At 50.1% G+C, this 2,500-nt stretch overlaps 1 non-coding gene across 1 annotated transcript; it reads left to right on the top strand.

Moving 5' to 3' along the window:
- Window positions 1–2,024: 2,024 nt before the first annotated feature.
- Window positions 2,025–2,179, top strand: LOC143365044 (5.8S ribosomal RNA). Its single transcript, XR_013084442.1, has one exon. It is a non-coding gene; the product is annotated as a 5.8S ribosomal RNA (ribosomal RNA).
- The last annotated feature ends 321 nt before the right edge of the window (window positions 2,180–2,500 follow it).

Genomic DNA, 2,500 nt, shown 5'->3' with positions numbered 1-2,500 from the left:
AAAGGAATTCACTCTCCTGTGTAATCATCGTATGATGAGAAAATAAAGAAAAAGGGGAGTAGGGGATGTGTATAGCGACGAACTACTCCCCATGCAACGGCTTACGTGTGGAGGTCATAGTTACGCATGGAGTACATAGTTACTCAAAGCGTACGATTCTCCCGTCCAAAATTAAGGCGCAGAGAGCCCGCCAGACCATTTGTGCACAAACACGGCAATATATAATATATGCACTCTTTCGACAATGGGACGAAAGATCTCAATGAGAATGAAACAGAGGGTGCTTGCGTGAAGGTGGAGCATCGCATCGTTTACTTGTATTGGGGAGTGAGTGCGAAGAGCTGTACTTCGGGTCTTCGGGAATCGTCACCGACGTTCACATTGCAAACTCGAACGATCAATAGGGTGCGGTTTCCCGTCGGACGCTGAATGTTATAGCTTAACCACGAATATAGAAATACCCGTCGTTACGAATCGATGTTTTTCACCCGCCACCTGATGGATCGTGTTCTCTTTGATAAAAATACCTCGTGTCAAAGAGACGTGTATACTATAATATACGCCATTGGTCTGCCTGTGTGTAGGCTCTCCGACAATTATATGGACAATTACGGTCGCAAGAACAGGGATGTAAGCGTCGATTCGAATCCACATATCGCGCTTCCTCGGTCTTCGCCTGTGGTGTCCGAGATACGTCCATTGGAAACGGTGGTGTTGTCTCTCCTCTAGAGAAAGAGAGGACAACAACAGGGTACCTGTGGAAAACTTGCGGTGAACGCGTTGTGTTCTGTCACGAACGTCGAGGAATAGGATGAGAGAAGGACCGGCTGTGAAGCTCGCTTTTAAAGCTGCGTGAGTCTGACACCCTACTCTGTGTGGCGATAGCGCACACACGAGCGTGGGACGAATGACCGCTGCCAGAGCCGGCTGTGAGTCCCGCTCTATTTATCGAGTTCGCGTATGACATAGAGCACAAAACGTCGCCGCATGCGTGTTCGTTGACGAACACGTATATTCGAGAGGACCGGCTGCGTAGCTCGCGTAAAGCTGTGTGCGATTCTGACACTCTACTCTCTGTGTGGCGATAATACAGTGCACAAGAGCTTGGGACGAACGATCGCGCACGGCCAGAGCCGGCTGTGAAGTCCGCTAGTATCGAATAATCTTTCTCCGTGCACAATTGGAAATGTGTTTCGAGAGGACCGGCTGCGTAGCTCGCGTAAAGCTGTGTGCGATTCTGACACTCTACTCTCTGTGTGGCGATAATACAGTGCACAAGAGCTTGGGACGAACGATCGCGCACGGCCAGAGCCGGCTGTGAAGTCCGCTAGTATCGAATAATCTTTCTCCGTGCACAATTGGAAATGTGTTTCGAGAGGACCGGCTGCGTAGCTCGCGTAAAGCTGTGTGCGATTCTGACACTCTACTCTCTGTGTGGCGATAATACAGTGCACAAGAGCTTGGGACGAACGATCGCGCACGGCCAGAGCCGGCTGTGAAGTCCGCTAGTATCGAATAATCGTTCTCCGTGCACAATTGGAAATGTGTTTCGAGAGGACCGGCTGCGTAGCTCGCGTAAAGCTGTGTGCGATTCTGACACTCTACTCTCTGTGTGGCGATAATACAGTGCACAAGAGCTTGGGACGAACGATCGCGCACGGCCAGAGCCGGCTGTGAAGTCCGCTAGTTATCGAGTTCATTCTCCAATAAGAGAGAGGAGGAGGAGAAGTGTCGGGATCCAGTATCGGGTTGTCTATGATCCCCGTCGTTTTCTGAATTCTCCTCCTGTGTTTTCCACTTTAAAGGTTTTTCAATGTATTTTCCGCCCGGCCGTCGGATACGTGTGCGCATTGCAATCGCGTACTCGCGACGGTTTCCGTTTCTACGGACGATCGTGTGTCGTCCTTAAAAACGACGCCTGAATCTCCTTCGCGCGCTGGTTGGAGCTTTCAGGTATCGGCGTTCTTATGAACCGCAGAACAAGAGACATAATTATATATTGATTATAAATCAAATTATACGATTACCCTGAACGGTGGATCACTTGGCTCGTGGGTCGATGAAGAACGCAGCTAATTGCGCGTCAACGTGTGAACTGCAGGACACATGAACATCGACATTTCGAACGCACATTGCGGTCCACGGATACAATTCCTGGACCACGCCTGGCTGAGGGTCGTTTACGTAACCAAATACTGCTTGCGTTGCTCTTGTAAGTCCCCGCCGTCGCTTACCTCTCCATGTCGAATTTTGTGGAGGGCGCAAAGAGCGTTTCTGAGTCGGGTTGCAAAGATGCTACGTACGAGCGAACGATGGACGTTTCGTCGGCGTTTGACGCGGTTCTGTGAAAATTGCAAATTTTACATTGCGTCTAACGGTTTCGTGAGAAGAAGGAAATAGGAATGGGTATCGCATTCGGACTTGCGTGAGTGTTTTGCGGCGTCGTGAGTCGTATTTTCAATACGACCGCCCGTGAACACCGCTCCGACGATCGAAATCT

The sequence above is a fragment of the Halictus rubicundus genome, unplaced genomic scaffold, assembly GCF_050948215.1.
Source record: "Halictus rubicundus isolate RS-2024b unplaced genomic scaffold, iyHalRubi1_principal scaffold1255, whole genome shotgun sequence".
In the NCBI taxonomy this organism is placed as follows: Eukaryota; Metazoa; Arthropoda; class Insecta; order Hymenoptera; family Halictidae; genus Halictus; species Halictus rubicundus.
This window is presented reverse-complemented; position numbering and strand designations above follow the sequence as displayed.